General features: G+C 38.9%; 1 long non-coding RNA gene across 1 annotated transcript; it reads right to left on the bottom strand.

Annotated features, from left to right (window-relative positions):
• Positions 1-1891: 1891 nt before the first annotated feature.
• LOC142361876 (uncharacterized) lies at positions 1892-20415 on the bottom strand. The gene is made up of 3 exons (XR_012764488.1): positions 10093-20415; positions 8688-8798; positions 1892-2882 (listed from the first exon to the last, which is right to left on the bottom strand). It is a non-coding gene; the product is annotated as an uncharacterized LOC142361876 (long non-coding RNA).
• Positions 20416-20742: the final 327 nt, after the last annotated feature.

The following is a 20742-nucleotide window of genomic DNA, read 5'->3' as shown; positions in this document are numbered from 1 at the left end:
CCATACCTGTCAAGCCTGATGAGGACGTAAAGCTGATGCATCCCAGAAGTCCAAAATCTTTCCTGTTGCCTGGAGAGGATGCTAGTGCCCTAGCAGCAAACTTAGGTGCCTCGACCACCTTCTATTAGCTGCTTTACTCAAGAATTGTCTCTTTCCCCTACCTTGAGTACAGCAAGTACCTACATTCCCCTTCTGGGAGTTTCTCTTCTGCCTTTTCTTTTTTCAGCACTCATGTCTATCACTGGAAGAGAAATTGCTAAGCAAACACTTCTGCTGCTCTTCTGCCTAATCATTTCCAGCTTTTCTAAGTAAATATCAAACAAATACTGCAACACATTATTTAATGTACTTTCTCCACTCCTAAGCAGCCATCCCAGCAAAGTCCCAAGTAATTTTTGTTTTGCTTCATAACAGGACTTCCAGCGGTTTGCTTCTGATTCATATCAAGCCCTGATGAGAAGCCTCCCTGATAATATTAGCTCTTTTGTTGATTTCTGCTGGTAGCTTCCCTCCTCCTAATCAGGTCACTTGGGACAAACGTGGTTCTTTATAAGCTGGTTGGCTCAGGTAGTAAATAAATGCACATCTGATGTAAATTGTGAAGCCAATTAAAACTGTAGTGATTTAGAGCATTCAGGTTCGCAATGCAGTGAACCCAAGCATAAGTCTGGGTGATGATTTCCAAATGCAATAAAAGTCTTTGCTAGAGAAAAACGTTTGCCAAAGAGCAGCAGTGTTGACAGCAGAAGGAGGTCACGCTTCACCACCTCTCCGCCAGTCTGAGTACCTGGTCGTAAGACCTGTCTCTGGCCTTTCGCTTATTGACTGTTTGCATTATCTCAATTAAGCCTAAGCTTTCTGGGTCAGGAGGATGGCTCCTAATTCCAAACTTATAAATGTCACTACAGCAGCAGGTGCAGTATAATATGAAAAGTACCAACCACAGTAGGAGAAATGACAGAGAGAAATGTTCCCCTTCCAAGCGTGTTCATTTTTTGATCCTGTGTCCCCAAACACTCGTTGGTTGCTGTTCTTTGATATATTTAACACCATATACTGGAAAAACCTGGCTGAGGTCGCTGTGTTCTTAAGATCATCATTTTTGGCACAGCTTTCAGGGTAGGATCTGCAAGATTCACACACGTACATGGAGTGTCTCTCAGGTCTGATGCTGGCTCATGTCTGGCATCCCAGACAATTTTACTTAAATCAACTGAGCATCCCACAGACACAATTTTCGCACCCAACCCAGCAAAAGCTGGCACTTAGGTGAGAGACGATCAGTCACAGCGTGCATAGTGCCAAGCCAGATAGAAACAGAAAACATAAACGATGTTAAAATAAAGACAGAAACAGTGACTTTAACATTTTGGGGATGATTCTGAGGCAATCATGTCTCTGCAGGCAGCTCCTCCTGCTGCTGTTTCACTTCTGCATGCAAGCATTTTCACTGGGGAAAAAACTACTCCATCATGCCACAGGCTCAGCTCTTCCTCAGGAAGAGTATACAGAAAATTATTTATACTCATGCACAAGGCGAGATTGTGTCAAGAGAACAATATCCGTTTCTTCTGAAAAACGTTTCTGTCTGTGTTGGTACTGTCAGCGATGTTGGATGAGGAATATGGTTCACACACTTCTCAATAACAGGTTTTACAGCCACATTTTTGGAGTCTGATCCCAAATCCCGTAAAATCCATGAGAGTTTCAGCGGACATAAATCAAGAAAAATAAGGTGAGAGTATATGCATATTATAGTTGTGTTAGAGGGTTAAACTAACAATGCTAAACTTATGCTGATGAGCTTATGTATTCACGCATGCACATAAATAGACATAAAATAACATGCAACAACTCCTGGGATAAACATTATATTTTTATTTTACTTCTGTTAAATGCTTTTTTATACATTGATAAAGTGTAAGAACACAAAATTTAGATAAAAATTTACATCCTTCTATTCCACCCAATAAATTGCCTTGGTTTTTAGTCAGTCATCCCTTTGATGACACCATTGAATTTTTAAACACATAAATATGCTGTAAGAACAACTGGGGTTTGGACAACACATTGCCTCAGATGTTTTTTTTTATCACCACTGTCACCTATGAGAGACTAAAAAGAAAAGAGATAAACTGATAGTGAGGACAATGTGACATCGCTTTGTCATGTTTATAGACTTCCTCTCTGATGGATTCACAGAGTCTCCACTGTGATTAGAGTAATTGATATTCGGTCTACACTGCAGAATAAACAACAGGGACTCATAAAAAGTAACCTGACCACAAAGCACAATTCTGTTACCTTTCCTCTTTTTCCTGCTTGGCAGTTTCCACTCTCAAGGAGAAAAATTTGCAGTAGTGATATATAAACTTTAATACCTTAAGGCCGAAGCCCAAGACTCTACAAAACAATTCTGAAAATCAGAAAAAATAGCACTGATCACAGAAATCTTTTATTGGTCGTATTGTTCTGTTGCTCAGCCCCCAACTGTCCGTTTGCACAGAGGATGAATTGCCATCTGTTATCCTTGCCCCTTTGATATCACTGAAATAAAAAGCAGATCAAATCATATATTCTGACTTCCAATAGCAACTTTTTAGACAGCATGCAATTACACATTGACATTCCTTGCTGGTTTACATTACAGAAGCACACACGGACACATGACACACAGAGAAAGCCCCCGTTTTGTGTTGCACTGCAGAGCTGGGACACGGCCGCAAACACCCTCTGAAGCTGCCGTCCTTTTCGCTGGTACAGCTGCCCTGATGGTGATCGCTGGCAATGAGCAGCCAAGAGCAGTTGCCTCCTCCATGGTCCCAGGCTGCTGTGAGGGAGGGCATCTGTCCACCCCCTCAACAGCAGTGTGATCAGTTAAGCTTTGATGGAGGAGGAAGAGAAAACAAAATTGGATACTTCGATTGAACATGGTGAATAATAGTCTTTAGTCTGACATGTAGAGTTGATCCAGTCAATAGAAAATCACTGAGAAACATCAGCAAGGCCTTTCTAAATTGCTTTTTTCCTTATTTTCAGGTATTTGCACTGGTCAAAAGCCCATCTTTGTAATGGAAAAGACTTCTGCTTTCATCCATTGCTTTCAGAAATAACTTGCTCTACTATGAATAAATGATGTGTTTTCCAGGAGCTGAAGCATTCTGTGGTCTGTTTAGCACACAGAGAACAGTGCTGTGCTGTGAGCTACGTGCTGATAAGACACTTGGTTTTCTGACCCTTCCTTGAATGGAGTACCTTCATTATGCATCCTATCAACAGCTCTGTGCAACAGCGAGACCTTTACGCTAGATATTAGGATGATTAAGTCATCTTCAGGAATAGTAATAGATAAAAGTGCTGTACCAACATTTAGGGTTTGAGCATCATTTAGAGAGAAAAATAATAGGTATGATATTGGGGAAAGGTCAAGAAGCAGTTTAGGTTTAAGATTTAATGAAAACCCGTTCATGTTACACAGAAGGCTATAAGCTGTATTATTTTATGGAACTCAAAAGTAATATCAGCCAGTTGGCCTTTTGCAAATCAGGGGTTGTAAAGTACTATATAAACCAGCTGAGACCTCTTTTTAAATGTCATACTGAAATCCGCACGAGATCAGCATGCTAGGAGTAAAATTAAGAGTATGGTAGGTGAAATCAGATGCTTTGTCTTGTTAACAGCTGTTTGCATAATGGTCCCCTGATTTAAAGGCATCTGTTGTTCTGCAGCCCATCATCTACCACTAATACCCACTATGTTAGAAATCAACCTTCCTTTGTATACACAGTTTGTGTGTCCCTCGTTTTTGTTGCTTATTTCAGTGTTGCTGTCTGATGCACTAGAGAGAAAACACACTGAAATTCTGATCACATACACTGGAACAACATGAAGCAGCTACAATTTTTCACTTTCCGATCAGTGGAGTCTAATGTGTCTTTGCATCCAAATAAACTATTTGCATGACAAGCAGACATCTGTACGAAATTGTTAGCATTCAGTTAGCTAATATCCTTCTTCTGTGGTATTTCAAATGCTGAATCTTCTGTTTCATTTTAGACAGACCAAGCTGGTGCAAGAGATCTGTTAAAAGTGGATTTTTATGAATATTCACTCTATTTGGACAAACAAAGGGAAAAAAAACTTGAATGGAAAAGTGCTAAGTTTGCTTTTAAAAGCTCATGCAAATGCTCTCAGATCATAGTGCTTATTTTTATCCAGCTTTCAACTGCTTTCTCTTTGCTGTACATCTTAGAATGGTTAAATAGTTTATTGTTATGTTTTCATTTGATCATGTTCTTCTATTTGACAGTTCCTGGTTAATTTATGGGGCTTCAGCTGGAGTTAGAGTCCCACCTCGCCACATGTGTCTTGAGCCCTTCAGGTCTTATTCTGGTGAGTAAAAATCACCTGGACAAGGTCTTGAATTAACAGGGAGCTGAAAAGAGCTCCAGCCACTGACTTGTATTTAATCCTTAGAGGAAGTGTGTTTCTCTCTAGCATGTCTGCATTTCAAACCTTTGCCTGCACAACTTTAATTAACCTTGATAGGAGCTTAATGGTGGAATCTCTACATGCTGAGATTAGAGTGTAACAACAGGCGGTTGTTCCAGTTTTCTGAGGAGAGCAAGCACCACAGCTTTCAGATGAAACGCAGCCCTTGAAAGCAGTGACAACACACACTGCAAACTGCATATGCTGCAGACCCAATTTTCCGTAATTCCATCTCAGATAACTGACGTTAAAGTCAGGACATATCACAGAGTAACAAAAAAAACCAATAGCCATTATCAATGATGAAAGTGCTTTTCTGCTTGTTATTTGGGAGGAGACACAGCAAAATGAATAAACATTTGTCCCACTGGGGAGACAGTCAAAAATAACAAACGTGAGGTACAGGGGCATCTTTTTTTTCTATCAACTGTGTTATTATTGAAGTGTCATTTGGTGCCAGGGCTTCCCCTGGTGATGTTCGAAAAGCTGCCTTTCAGTGGGCGCGTGTTGGGTAGGTAAGAGGAAGGCAGTGACCTACCCTGCTGCTGGGAATCCCCGACATCCACAGCACTGTAGAGCCATCAAATTTTGAAAAAGGGACATTCACTAAAAACAGCGTGAGCGCCATTTTTTTTCCTTGTTTGCAGCAGTTTGCAATTGATTTTCTAACAGGATACACTATATACCAAATTTTCACCCTTACTCTTTCTGATCTATCTAATGACCTTCCTTTTTTTCCTGATTTTAACCGCACTGCTGCACTGTGTTCTCCAACACAGTTTAAGTAAATTTGCTATCCATACACTACCTTTGAGATGAAGGCCAGCATCTGACACTGACTTCCCTGCTCTAGGGTGGGCTGATTGTTCTGTTGAAGGCTAATCTTCCCCCTGTCCCTCGCCTTGTATGCTACCCAGTTAAAATATAAAAACGATTTACTTCTCAACAGAAGCAGAGGAAATATCTGAAACATTTGATTTAAAGTTTTCCTAAGGACAGAATCAGACACTCAGCATCACAGATTTTACCTCCCACTGGACCTGTGGTTCTGCGTGCAAATGTCAGAAAGCAGTTCCCCTTCATTCATAAGCAGAGAGTGGTATTCTACAGAAGGCAGAGCCCAGCAGTTTATGAGAGAGGATAATTCAATTTTCCCATTGCGTGCACAGTCATCAGAAATGTCCATTGCCTCCCATACTCCAACACAACTTCACCAGACAACTGTGTTTTTATATATGTAAAACTAAATTTTCTACTAAAAAAAATCTGGATGGTGTTTTGCTGAATTTGGATGGTTTTCCTCTGATCACCAAGAAGAGCAGACTGGCATTCAGAGCCTCGGTTGGGATGTGAGGAGAGACTGGGTTTTTTTCTCTGTTGAACAGCTCATTCTTTTTTTTTTTTTCCTTCTTCCTTCAAGCTCTGAATTAGTTTCACATCAGCTTCAAAAAGAAATAGTAATTCAAGAATGTTCTTGTCATCTACCTAGCATATTTGGTGGTACTTGCAAACGATTTGTCTTACACAGGTATGCAAATCAAAATTTATGAAACAGTGTCTTGTAACTCAGACGTGAAAGACTGATGTGTGTGGATTTATATCACAGGTAAAATCTGCTCTGTTCCTGTAATTTAAACTAGGTCAATACTGAAGCATTTTATTAATGACAGAATTCACCAGCAACCAGGGAACTAAACATTTGCAATCCATCTCAGCAACACAACAAATAATCCATAATGATAGACTTCTATTAAAAGTTTATATGCACCTGCCAGTTTCTCAGTGCCCCTGAGCACCTCATCTGAGAGGCTGTGCTGGCACACGCGCCCCAGAACCTGGGGGTTACCAGCAACCCCACCAGCAACACTGGGTCCTTCAGGCTGCGGATGGGGGATTTGGCATTGCGCGTGCCCGTGCCATTGGCAATGGCCCCTTCACCCACACCTCTGCTTTGTGTCAGATTCAGCAAACTCCAATTCCCTCATGCCATTTTAACCTGGCTGACTTTCATCTTCCTCTTTTTAAAGCACGACTTTGGGGCAAATGCTTTCCCAGAGAGCTGGCCATCTCGCTCATGGTCCTCTTCTGGCAGGAGCTGGAACCCAGGACATTTTGCCAAGGGTGGGCTGCGTGAGATCTCCTGTGGATTTACCAGGTTAGTTTTAAAATCTAGTTTATTTTTTAGGCTAGTTCTGCAATTTTCCTTAGATAAAGTTTGAATTAAAACTTTCTTAAGCTCCCAAGCAATGCTTTGTAAAGATTGTAGGCCAGACTTTAATAGGGGAAGACTGAATCTATTTGACTGAATAAATTCATGAATAATTCCATGAGCTGCTCTCCGGGGGAAGAACAAAATGGCCTGGACAGTGCTGCAAAGCAGAGTACAATACATAGAGTGAAGAGTCACATCTTCCACAGTTAGGGTGTCTTCCAGAGCAATGTCACCTGGAGAGCCTCCAGCCGTTGACAGGACAATTTATCACCAACCATCTACTGCAAAGGACAGCTCTACATATTTCCTGGTTTTAAGTATTCCCTGCTCTACCGAGACCTGATAAAAGCTCATGCTCTGGATCAGGCACCAAATCGAACACCGATGGGGGGTTTCATTTCTTCTCTTTCCTTGTATTTCAAGGAAAGGGTCTACCTGGATCTGCATAAATCTGCTTTCAAGGCATGTCTGTTCTACCTTCTTCTAGTCACATCTGCATATTTTGTCCCTTCATATGGTATATTCTTTGAAAGACAGAGACACTTCTCTCCTCCTTTCCTTCCTATTTTCTGTTTGCATGTATTTAGTGAGACAGAACAAGGAGGTGAACGTGAAGGTGCTACGTCATTGCGTCATGTATCTCTGGGCAGTGCTGGCGGCCCTACAGATGAAATGTCATTTTGGTTTTTGTGCATTAATGGAAAAAGCCAGGGGGTGCCCATACGATAAACAATTTAGATTTACACTGTGCTTCTGAACTAACGTGAGTTTTCATCCCGCAGGCAGAGGGAACAGCACATGGCAGTCAGTGGAAACAAAGAAATCTCCTCATTGCTTTCACAAACATGTTATGAATACTCTTTTGCCTCAGTTCGTTTTTATACCTCCACCAAATACATCATCTTTTCCCCAATGTCCTCTATATCCATTTTCTGCTTTTTTTCAAGCTCCTTTCCACTTCTTACTCTTTTTCTGTCCCCTCTCCTCCCTGGCCCTACATTTTAGTCCCACCCTGACTGCCTTTGAAGTCCGCAGCTCACAGATCTCAACTCCTTAGACTAGCTCAGCCTGACTGACTTTGTAGAAGTGCCCAGAAATAACAGTCTGAGAATCATAAGAGGTCATAAAATAGACTGTTTCAAACCTTTGCCTGACTCTGCTATCATAAGGCATCTTTGAAGTCTTGTAAATAACCCATCTCACCCCTCCTCTTTCTAGCAAGAACATACACGGCAAATATCCAGTTACTTTTAGGTCTTTAGAAAACTGCTCCCTCCTCTCCCCTCCCTCTTTTTTTTCAGTGAAGTAGCAGTTTCACAGGCAAAATCTTCAAAACGAGAGTTACCATCTCCGTGCACTAAGAGGAGTGCTGACATGTCCCTGCCAAGGAGCTCTGCTCTGCCCCTGGCGACCCGCACACCCTCTCGGGTCCACAGGGCCAGAACCATCCCCTCACATTGATCATTTACGATTTTTCACCAGGATCAAAAAAATCAGTTTTGGATAGAAATTATATAAGCATAAAGTACTGCCATTGTCAGAAATGTGAAACGGGGAAAAAATCTATGATTCTAATGGTGGGAAACACTTAACTTGCCTGCAGTTCTGAGCAGTGATGCGAGATGTTTTGTTTTCCTCTGACCTCTTCCTCCTCCACCTCTGTCTGGGGCAAACCCCGCAGTGTGGCAATACTTACATTCCTGCGGGAACCTGCCATTAACAATTACTCTGAGCTCTGGAAAGTGATCCAGCATTCAATACCTTGACCACCTCTGCAGTGAGAAATACTGCACAGTATGTAGATACTCTTTAAATGCTGGATTAGGTTCAGACTGTTAATGCAACTAAAAAAGTTCAGTTCTTTCACTGAAAATTTGGGGGACACTACAGTTAACAAGCAAAGGGATATTACAGTTAATAAGCAAAGGGATATTTTTCATTTCTATGTTATGGAAGAAGCACAAACACTTTTAGTGATATTTACCTTTTACGTTAAGGCTGGAGGTTGGTCCATGGAGCATGTTGATCACTGCAGTGACCACTAGTACGTTCAAAATACTGGTACAGTAAACTGGTAAGGCCGAGCCCAGGCCAGCTGTTGAAGATAAATGTTTAAAACACACCAGGTAATTGTTTGAAGATTTAAATACTCAGATAGAACTCTAGTGTAGTATCAACTATGAAGGAAATTGTCTCAGTCACAAATAAAACTGTAACTAAAAAACATGGCTTTTCTCCTCTCAAAGTAGATGCACAAAAATTTCTCAGCAAGAGAACTTCTTACATTTTTCTGTAGAAACCCGTTTCTTGTTGCAGTTGTGACGTGCTTACAAGCATCAAGTGTTCATTTCAGAGCATAACACAACTAAAAGTAGAGCCTCTGGTTTATTAAAAGCAAAGAAAATAACCCCCAAATTTCCAAAAATGAATAAATGTTTAATTAACCAGTTTTAAACTGGAATTTAAGCTGAACTGTATGGAACTTTTTTGAAAAGAAACAGTGCCTAAGAAGATTTAAGTTGCTTCATGGCTGCACATGTTGCATGAACACTTTTCTATCACTACGTCTTCGTATACCTCCCTGCTGTCCACATGCACATTTTGAAAGCCCTCCTTATGGTTTCCAATTTGTTTTTAAGACTTTCCAGTGAGATATAATTCTAAATGAAAGTACTAAAAAACCTAGTCATCACTAAGTTTGTTTCATGACATTTTTAAACTCTAACAGGCACAGCACACTTCTCAGATTGACTTTGCAGTCCAAAATCAGTTTATAATTTGCTGTATATAATCATGTTCGATGTTTGACTTCAGAAGAACTTTGTACAACATTCCCTGCAATTTATACAAAGTTCTGCTAATTCCCCTCTACATAAAGTTAGAACCATCAAGAACAATTTCTGCCTTGCACCAGGGTAAGACATAAATGACACTGAAATCAGTGGTGAGGGATAGCAATGTGATTATAATGAAACTAAAGAGTTTTGCTACATGTGGAGAATGTGAGAAATATCTGTGATGTTTTTAAAAGAAAAGCAGATTACTTGACACAGATGGTCTGTTAGTATTAATGGCATTCCAGAGATTTATGCCCTGGTAAGGAACTAGGACATTTGATGTAGGTTACTAGAGATTTCTGGATTAATTTCTAGGGCAAATTAACTGTCAAATGTTGATTATATTTGTTGCCTCAAATTACGTGGAGAGAGTACACTGAGGAAAAAAAACCAAAACCAAACAATGGCCTTTAGATTTGCAGATTATTCAGAACCTGAGTTCGAAACAGAGATGTGCAGACCCAATTAGCCGTGACAAGGGATCTGCTTGGGGTGCAGAGAGGTGGGGAGCACCTGGGCGCGTGGGAGCGGGGCCCGACTGCCAGGACGTACCTGTACCTAAAAGCTGCTGCTGACAGGCAGATGGATTTAGACGCCATCACATCGTGTCTCGCATTAGAAAAGGATGTTCTGCAAACGTGAAAACTTCTGTTGGCTGCTGAAAGGGTGACTCCAGTTGGAATCCCAGTTCCTTTAGGTGGACGATTCCCTTTATAAAAAATGCGCTTCGTGCCAGACTGCAAGAGCTTCACCACAGCTCCGCTCTGCCTCCCGTTCATCTTTGCCTGTGAAAAGAAACTGGTTTTCAGCACTCATCTCCTCACTTCCACACTGCCTCATCTGAAGGGACCTTCCAGCTCCTTAATACATATTTTGGGTCACAAGTATGCAACACAGCCAAGAAAGGGGGAGCAGGTTCACCCAGCAACAGTTTGGTTTTCGATCACTACCCCACAGTGAGACCTATACTGTATACAGACCCCTCTCTCTAGAGTTGATCCCTTCATACTGATTTGTGAGTCTATAACACACACTCACAAAAGGCTGGACTGTCTTGGGGAGCAGATCCCTCTGAAAACCCTTGCTGTACTCTTCGTTTAGCAGACGCTTTCCAGTTTAACATGTCTTTCACAACATTTTCAGGTCTGTTACAGTGGTCTGCAAGTCACACAGAAGACACAATAATCTTCAATCGTACACAGCTCATCAGGCCTAGAGCTGCTAGTACGTCCTTGGCTTTGCACAGAGGCTGCACAGACCGTCTGAGCTCCAGGCTCACTCCATCTCTCTGCTTTCTCTCACATTTTTGTTGTGAGAGGCTGCTAGGATTACCCAGCCCTAGAATTAAAATATACACGTTTTCCAAAGACTATACAAAGGTTGGATGTAAGCTTACCTCAGGTGTCTGGGAAGGCATACAGAATGTATCTGGGACTGCTCTGAGGAATAATTTAATTCCACAAAGCTACTTCTCATCATGATCAATCATATAAAAATTGGTCCATTGTGTTTTGGGTCTTTTTTCTCGTCTCTGATATTCTCTGCTTCTCTGAATCATTTTCAGTTGTATGATTCTCACCCACTTTCACACATGGGGATACAACTTACTAGAACGGATATTGTCCATTAGTTTAGCTATGTGAATCTTAAGCTGAAACACCAGCCCTGACTTATCAGACTCTTTACTTTGTATGCTACTCAGCAGCAACAGAAGGTGGGTTAGTTATTTCGGATTCTCATGGAAACAGCTGCAGCTGTTTCAGTGGAAATCTCTGTCGAATAAGACCTGGATCATTTCTTTATTACTCAGGTTAGGCTACTTGTTCTGCACCATTGTTCATCAGATCAAAAGACCCATCTGTCTGTTTTGAAGGCAGAGTGAACGATACTGAATTTTACAGTCAAACTCTGTGTTGCTTTTTAAAAGGTGCAAATTAAAAGGAAATAGTTCCCTAATAAAAAAAATTTGATCACCTTTACCAGAGCCTTCCTAATACTACGGAAGCAGTAGTTTAGATGTCTTTACATGAGGGTTCAACCAAAATAATCTAATGCTACCTGTCTGCATCCTTTCCTCTGCGATAGGTTACAAAATCATCTTCACTAAGAACATCTGGCAAATTAAAGTTCTTCCAAATAAGCGGCAGAGTTCTGCTGATAAATTTAATACAGCACAAACCCTCATGTCGCTGGATGAAGAGTTTGCAGAATATAAAAATGTACAGAACATTAAAAAGAAAGCAGCTACGAAATGTAGGCACTACCTATGCATGCTGCCTGCAAGCTTTGCACAGTAGTTTTCATACAATTCCAACTCCCCTTTTACATCATTCCTAAACTCAGCATTTGAACCGAAAATAGCTCTTATTCAACACCAGTTCATTCCATTTCAAAATAACAAATGTTATTTCAAGTCTCTGTAAAGCTCTGAAGCAGGCTATTCTAAAGCTGATGACATGTCAAGTTTGATAGGATTGAACCTACTCATAAACCAATTTCATTGGCTGGCAAAGATAAGTTAAAGACATAAATATGCTTCTTTTTTTAATCACCACAAATATTGCTTAATTGTACATGCAAATCTTAAAAAATATAACCTACATCCAGCTGACAGAATATTCACAGCTTAACTCTCACATTAAACAGAAGGATTTACTTGACTGGATAGAGTAAAAATTCATGGATTATAAACTCCCAGAGAATTTTCAAAAGTCTGATTTAAAGTTTCAACATCCATGTTTTCACCCTGTATTACTTTCCGAGGAACACAGTGAGCCTCCTGCTGCAGGAGCCAACTCGTGTCTCATGAGGTGCATCTCCATCAGTATTCTGGTTCACGTCAGGATTATGCTGTTAACGTGAATCTCCGAATCACCTGTCCTCATGCCGTGTCTTTTACATAGTGAGTGCCATCTCCATATACAACAGCTGAATTCATTTTGGATGAAACTAAACCATGGTATTTCTCCAAAGGAGGCACCTACTGTGCCCCAGCTGTGGATGGGAATTCACTCCAGAGGACCAGGTAAACATAATCCAAAATATGGTCCCTGAAATGCAATGAGAGTCGATGAAGAGCTGGCTGTGGGAGGTATATTTAGATAAGTTTGAAGCACAGAATTTACTTTGTAATTTAGAACAGAATGATTAGAAAGTACAATGAAGTTTGGAAATGGGAAGAATTTGTGAGGTACTGTAAACATTCATTATTTTCCTTTGATGATTAACTTCTTACACAAGCTGACTGTGAATACCAAGGCATCTGCGTATATGTGAAAAATATAGTGTGTTTTTTTTCCACAAGCTCTGAGCTGTTAATAGACCATAATAATTTGATAATAAGCCAGTTAAATATAGGATAAAAGAAATTCATCCTCTTCCTTTGCTCACTGATGACTATAAATTTGTGAAGACAAAAAAAGTTATGTAGTGAATAAAAATCTGTAATAACATGGTAGCTGACAAGTAAATGTACATTCTCTGGTTTTAAAATGCAATTCAATAAAAAGTAAAAAAAATCAAATTGCTTGGAGAGACTTAATTGGCATTTGAACTACACTATTAACATTTAACATGTAATTGATTTGGCAGTGTAGTGATAGGCCATTATCTGAAATCCTTTCCTTAGGACTCTGCCATGGTTATGAATTTTGATCTGCAGACCGTACTCCAGTCAACTGCTTGATGTCCATGTTTACATGACCAAAGAAAAGACTGTGTAAAAGGTAGCGGAATGATTACAGTCTAGATGGCCAGAATGGCAGGGTGAGAGATGAGGGATTTGAACTAAAACATTTGACTTTCCTGGCCACTGAAGTAAAACTATCCATGCTGCAACCGATCCCTTGCTCTCACCCTCTTCGCTCCTGCTAGAAATGTCACATGGGAAAAAAATATTGCCTTCATATTTTCAACTTAACATCACCCTGATAAGAGAAACCCAAAAACTTTATTTCAGGTCAAAACCAAGCTGACATAAAGACATATTCAAACAAATTATGACAATGTTGCCAAAGTATTCAAAGGTGATTAACTGTAGTGGGAGCATCCAAACAACAGATGTAGTTTGGAAATAATGCACAAATATTTTTCCCCCTAAGTAAGAAATCACTTTCTACTGCAATATTTCAAGTTTGTCTATTTGGTTTTAGATTATCTAAAGGAAAACATTTCTGCTTCTTATGTGTATATTTTAGACTTCTACATGCCTTTTCTCCTCTTCTCTGTACGTTCCTTTCCCTCTCCACCCCTAGAACTCAGCTCAAAAGAACAAATTATTCATTACAGCACCAAATCCAAGAAAACTTGGCTGACTTGGGGTCTGAATTTGAAAGCTGGTTGACCTTTGAGTACAAGAAGGTGCGAACTCCCATTTAATCTCTTCTGTTTTTGGAGCACTTAAAAGAATTTGGCAGAGATTTCAGAGGAAAAAGGCACGTCAAGGACCTCTGAACAGTTTTAGACTTTCTCTCCTGTATCAAGCGATTATTTCCTAACACTGACAGAAGCTTTGAATATCTGAATCCTTGACTGCTCCAACAAATTTGGCTGAAATGAGCCAACAGGAACAAACAGCAGATATAGACATAGATGAAAAAGCATACCTCACAAGAACCAGCTAAATATCTGGCAACTGAATACTCCTGGCTTATCTTGCCTAAAAAAATTTTATTTTTTAAATAAGAAAAAAATACTCGCATGTTTTTAAATGCCTTAGCTGAAAAGTAAGAATGTTGAAAAAAACCCTCCTATTTGTTCATACTTTTTTTTTTTAATCTTAAGATACTACCAAGTAACAAAGGTAAGCACAAAAAAACTAACTTTGCATTACCTGTCTCATAGAACAGGAGCACAAATGTTTAACGAAATGGAAACACAGACAATTTAACATTTCAACAAATAAATATGTTTGAAGTTTACAGATTATCTATGAGGTAAAAAAGTTTAGTGGCATCTGTTCTGGTGTTTACAAACAGGTATTCTTTTGCATTCAATTAAACTGGGAAGTAAAATCAAAATACTCACAGTTATAATAGAAAATCCTCTTTTTTCCTGGGAATTTAGTTCAAATTAAAATTTCTGTTGATACTAGGCAACCAAGAGCTTTGGAAATAGTATTAACTCTCATTTCAAGGTTCAAGCAAATCTTTGACAACTCATACCAGAGGATTATGTAAAAATGTAGGAACTTCCACAGAGAAATACTAAGTAAAATATCTACTACTAAAAATGCGCTGTTCTTTGAAGCATCTGATTATGATCTTTTGTCAGCAACAGTAGTTTGTGATAATAAAGGATGCTGAAAAGATAATACTGGGTCCAGTAAATATAACCTTGAAATAATTGAAAGTATCTTTACAGAACTCCTCGCCCTGCCAGTGCGGTTGGCCCAGCCCGTCTGGCGAAGGCATTAATTGTTGTGGAATGTTTCATATGTGCTTTGGGAAATTGTATAGAATATCTCCACAGCTGTGCATGTTCTCTCTGATAACATGCTGTCACCCTTTTGTTAACATTTGTACTATAGAAATATAGCTATTTTTATATCCAGAGCTCAGAGGAAAACAGGGATAAATATAACAGATGTAACACTTATTTCCCAATATATAATCAAGATGGGCTGTTATTATAATTGTCACAGATTCTCTTTAAAAACATTTCACGTTCCGTTCTGAGCACTGTAGACTTGGAAGTGCTGACAGGGTAAATCTTCATCATTAATGTTGCATAAACCCCATGTAAACCAAGGCAAGGTCAGCCTTCCTAACATGCTGTTTTGGGAAGTAGAAAGAACAAGTTCCAGATCCTTTAACTGCCACAGAACATAAAAGTTGTTGAACCGGAAAGGGAAGGGTGCATGAATTACCGCTCAGCCTGTATATTCTGCAACTGCATGATTTCCTCCTCACTGGTATGTGCAATTTCCCATTCTTTCCCCAGTCCTTTGCTTAATTAACATGAAAAAGATGTTCCTCTCCATTATTTGAGAATATTCTTTGGTTCTATAAGTGAGACTGTAATTAAAGAGACTGCAAGAAAGGAGGAAAACAAGAAATATGAGTCCTAAATTAATGAGATATTACAGATATTATGGATTAGAGCAGTTCAACCTTGCCAGCTAAAACAATAGCAGGGAGACAATGCCTGATTTTTTCTGCTTCCATTAAAGCCATTTTTAATTAAATGAAACAGATTGAGTGGAAAGCCTTTCTTTTATTCTCTCTCCAGGAACCTATGATTTAGGGTTTTTTTTCCTTTTTCTGCTCAACATGACACGAAGGATGTTTGCCTAGCAATGCAATTGGAGGTGACAGGAGAAAGTCAGCACTCAGAATTACCAGGTTTGATTTCTTCATACATTTCATTGCAACATCAGTCACAAGCTGCCTTCCACACCGCCGTCTTCACCCCCCCACCCCAAAAAAAAAAGAAACATATGGCAGGTTTCACAGGGGCTCTCCCCTCTTCTCCAGCGTGGGGCTGGTGGAAAGCAGAAGAAAGCCAGTGCCCCATGCGTGCTGGGCGGCAGCACCCCACCAGCTGAGCCATCCTTTAATTTGGAGAGATACACGCTAGGACAGTGACCAATTTAAAACAGCTCTTCCCAACTGCAACAGATGATGAAAGATAAAAAAAGAAGCAGGGTGTGCCAAAAACCACCTTGAAAAACGACACCAGAGCTGCTTTTAATGTACATACGTACTGGAAAATGACAGTGTGAATCACCTTGCGGTTCTTCTGTGGATTGAGAAAGACGAAAAAACAATAAAATATGTTCTTCAAAGGAGCAGAATGAATATGAAGGGAGGCATTGCCCATAATTTGACACCTCTTTTTAATGTCTCATTGAACGGTAATAATAAGCATCAGACTAGAAAACTGGGACATTCTTTTTAGTGTGCAGAGACGGATTTTTTGACTTTCTTCTTGCCTCCTGTATATTCTGTACTTGTGCAGCATGCTCCCTGAGACTTACCTCTCTGCTGTGCAACTGCCAACAAGCCTATTACTATGGCCAGTCAAATCTACTGCTTCCTGACTAACCTATCCCATGCGTCACCTGCTCAAGACATTTCATAAGGCTTCCAACTCTTATAGCTGAAGACAGCGAAATTCCCTGGAAAAAAAACCAAAACAAAACACGCATAATAGGGAATAACAGTGTCAGTAAAAAATTATGGCTAGAGAAATGCCTTCAAGTGCTCTTGTAATTGTTGTTAATCAAATTTTCAGCCTGGCAAGAACTTTTTCTGCTGTGGTGATTTGTTGGTTGTTTTGCTCTGAGATCACTAAGATATGCTTAACATGTACAATATTTCCAATCCCACTTCAAAGGCTGATTTTGGAGAGATCACCTTCTCGGCCTATGATTGCCTGTTTAGGCCTGTGTTATTACACCACTCGCACTCTCTTCACTGTATGAAGTGTGGAAGGGTTGGGGGTGGGTGTGGTATGCACACATGACTACACAAATGTATTTATGAATTAAAAATAGACTGCAAAGTATAAAAGAAATGTTTAGTAACTTCTTTGTATGCACCCACACTTTTGTTGTGGATCTAGTTGAAGATATCCCTGCTCATTGCAGGGGGCTTGGACTAGATGACCGTTAAAGGTCCCTTCCAACCCGAACTGTTCTATGACTCTATATTTCAAAGATCTTTTCTACAGTCCTTTTAGCTTCGTGGAATATGGTACATAGAGCAACACTGAAAGATGTACTATACAAACCCCCTCTCTTTGACACTATGAATTAATCTGTCCTTACAGACATTTAATTATAGGGGTAGTTGAATCCTTCATGCTTTTTTGCTTGCTATAACAACTATGTCCTATCTGACTCCCATATGAATAAACCACTTTACAAACTTACATGTTCTTGTTATGTTAAGAACTGCATATTCTGAACTGCCACCGACACCATTACCGACTGCTACGAGAAGAGCAACACACGTTTTTTCCTCGTTGCCACGATGTAGCATTCTCCTTATCTGGCTGCATGCTAGATGGACTAGACCTATATCAATTGATGAAAAAAACCACCCCTTTTTCTCAAGAGTCATTCTCCGAATTATTTCCCTTGCTTTCGGTGCAAAATGCAAAACAGCTCCACAAAATGAATCCAAACTCATTATTTTGCATTTCAGTCACGAAAAAAATAGGATCCCTGAGTCATTGTCTACATTTTCTCTCCTTTACAGTTCTCCATTCAGCAATTAAAATTTGGATCTGTGAAAGTTTTGCAAACCCAGGGAAATAAAAAGATTTTCTCAGCCACTTTTTTGGTTTTTCTCTGGCAGACTTTTCTGAGTTAGTGAATTATTTTTCTATACAGAATAATTCAAACCAGTATGTTTCCCGGAGGATGTTAATTTCTTTTTTTAAGCACATTTTTTCCTAGTTAAAATGGTATTTGAAAGAGCGAGAAGGAAATGAGTAAAGGAACGAGACAGATGTATCAATCACTGAACAGTTTTAAAGAGCACAGAATGCAAATATGTTATGTCCTGATTCGGGAATAATAAGAAATTAGAGCTCACATATTATGCATGAAATAAATCCAGCTTCAACCTCCTTTTGGATCACACCAGTCCATCAGGAGATGAGAAGGGTGGAAAGACGTAAGAAAGCACCTTCAGGGTACTGCAGGATGCAAATGCAGAGCAACGTACAAACTGAAAAATCAGGCTTATTTCAACAGACTTTATAATATAGAGTTGTCATATGTGCACCGAGGACTGGCAATGAAAAATTCATTTCTGATGCAGTACCATTTGCCCCATCAAAGACAGTCCTATAATATTAAGGTCACTATACCCTGAGAGCAAGACCCAGCTGGCATCACTAAATTTAGCTGAACGTTAGGCCATGTGGGAATTTCTTACAGATGGCAGTCATCTCATCTTCACTGGAAAAGGTAAAAGCAATATAATTTCATTACTTGTAGTAAGCCTTTGCCTGTCACATCTGCAGAGCAATGACACCACAAGAAGATTTTTTTAAAGTACTAGATTTTGCTCAAGTAACATATGAAGGCTTCACTCTGCACGTGAATGAGCTAAGAAATGGGTCAGTTTATCAGCACTTAAAGCTCATTTATTGGAGTGTGTTAACTTTGCAGAAGTAATGGATGTCTTATTATTAGCAATCACAAGTGTTATCAGAGCTGTAAAACCATTATTTAGCTTAGCGCTGTTCATTGATTAAGAAGCACTTTCAATTAAAACTACCAAAATTTTGGTCTCCTTCATTAGTGACATAATGGAATTAAGATGAAAAGGGATCAGTTTGGAGATCATTTTGTGAGTATTAATGAATTCTATTAATCAACATTACTTAAAAAATTCTGTCTTGGAAATGATAGCTAAGTTGTTAAAGAAATATAGCCAAAGTGGGAATCTCATATATGTTTCATTTTAAAATTAGGAATCTAAATTAGAAACCTGCTTAATAGGAGGTAAATTCTACCTGCCAAATTCACTTTAAATTTTGGAGTTAGTTGGTGTTCAGATTTTAAATTCTGGTGCTTGTATTAGTAAGACAGAGAAAAATATCCACCCAGGAAATCCTGTTCTGTCTTCAGTCACCCAGAATGAAGAAAAATAGAGAAAAGAGGAAGGATTCCAAGTAAGTACAGATCTCCAAAATTGAAGACCTCTCTTACTCAGGGATATAAACATCTGAGACGTTTAAATGTTTTTTTTGAATCTGTAAATCCATACGTATTAATCTGTAACAGTAAATCCCCCATTTTTTTAATGTCACATTAATACACATTGTATAGCTTTAAAATAATTTGAAACTGCATTTATATAATCCAGTTTTGCTCAGTTTCCCCCACATGTAACATAGGAGTCAATCTAACATGAATGTTTGTGAGATAAGATACTTGTTTTTGAAATGCAGTATGTATATATCTACACACATGAAGCAGGAGAATTTCCCTTCTATTTTCTAAAGGTTTTTGAAAAGTGGCAGCTTTCTTGATGGCTCCTCAACACAGTGAGAGAGGAACACGCTCTTCCAAATTATCCAAATCCCCCTGAAGTTTCTACTGAAATCAGAGAATTGGGAAGCTTTTTCTTTGGGAAAAAAGTATCATAGCACCAGATCCAGGATAACTGCCATTATGAATGCTATTTGCTTTAAAGGTACTGCTTGTTCTGAAAAGCAAGTTTTTTTCACTTTCATTACAACTCTGAAAAACTTTAAGACTGTAAGCCGCTACCGACTTACTCTGTGTGTGACTAAAAACATCCAAAAATTTGCAAACTATCTTTCAGTTTGAAATACTACCACTCTGCCTAGTAGCTATCTTAATTAGCAGCCTTTAGATAAATCTTAATTCATTTTTCTGTATATAAAATCAAAATCTCAGTGGTGAATTTCAAAGGATTGGTAATACTGTTCTTGGTTTCTTTCCTGGGATCCTGCAATAGCTACTACAGTGATCTGACATTTAAAATTCCTTTTCATAGTGAAAATAGTATTATTTCAGAAGATGCTTGGACATCAGTTCCTGGTTTGTGTCCTATCTTGTTCATTCCTACCAAGCAGAGTTTTAATATAATGTGCAAGAAAGAGATGTATGTATTCATTCATTCAAGTAAATGAAAGTATCATCAAAGAACTTGACATGCCAAATGTTGGGCTTTACTTGCCCTCACTCATAATTAGCAGCTTTGAAACACTTCTGAACCTTTCTTAGCATTACTTTTCCCAAACAATACGGAATAAATAACCCACGTATACATTATCTGTTGTTTTAATTAATAGCTGCATTTAAACTCATTTATACACAGATACAAATACATAAAGAATTCTTGACACTACACACTATATAAGAATGTTATACACACTGTAACAGAAAATACTGTCTATAATATAATATAATATAATATAATATAATATAATATAATATAATATAATATACGGGTGGATATATATGTTATTATAAGTATATAACTTTTATATACAAAAGTAATATAAAATGCAGATGCTATATAAATGTTCTATATTATAGTATATATGTTATGTTACTATATACTTATAGATAATATATAATATATATTATTGTTGGGCTTATAAATATAACTGGTATATGTTAATTCTAATGCTTGTACTTCACTTCAGGTCATCACAGAACATTTATTCCCAGAAGCTTCACTGTAATTCTATGGTTAAGAAATAATCTGGCTGAGG

This window comes from Opisthocomus hoazin, chromosome 7 (assembly GCF_030867145.1).
Source record: "Opisthocomus hoazin isolate bOpiHoa1 chromosome 7, bOpiHoa1.hap1, whole genome shotgun sequence".
Lineage (NCBI taxonomy): Eukaryota > Metazoa > Chordata > Aves > Opisthocomiformes > Opisthocomidae > Opisthocomus > Opisthocomus hoazin.
Note: the sequence above shows the minus strand (reverse complement) of the source record. Positions and strands in the feature narration are given on the sequence as shown.